This window comes from Gekko japonicus, unplaced genomic scaffold, assembly GCF_001447785.1.
Source record: "Gekko japonicus isolate JY-2015 unplaced genomic scaffold, Gekko_japonicus_V1.1 scaffold1133, whole genome shotgun sequence".
Classification (NCBI taxonomy): domain Eukaryota; kingdom Metazoa; phylum Chordata; class Lepidosauria; order Squamata; family Gekkonidae; genus Gekko; species Gekko japonicus.
The window spans coordinates 344,762-345,147 of NW_015162514.1; positions in this window are offsets into that span (position 1 = coordinate 344,762).

Consider the following 386-nt stretch of genomic DNA (forward strand, 5'->3'; position numbering starts at 1 on the left):
TTTAAAGGTAAGAACCAGCACCTTGAAGTGGATTCGGTATGCTATTGGCAGCCAGTCCAGTGTCCTCAGCACAGAATGGATTTGACCATATAAACCATATGAACTAAGGAGGAGGAGGAGAGGTAGGTTAGGTGATGGGCTCAATGTCACCCACTGTGTGTTTTCTGGCAGAATAGGGATGTTAATCTGTCCCCCCACCAGTGTTCCCTCTACATAATGTTGTGTCCACTGACCGCCACCGGAGGTCAGCGCACATACCCGAGCTTCAGTCTGGGAAGACAATGGGGACTAGGATCCTAGTCCCTCCACAGGGGAACCAATGGGAGCCATGGCGGGAGATTCAAACCCACCTATGGTGACCAAGGGGTGGTCCCCAGGTGTGTATA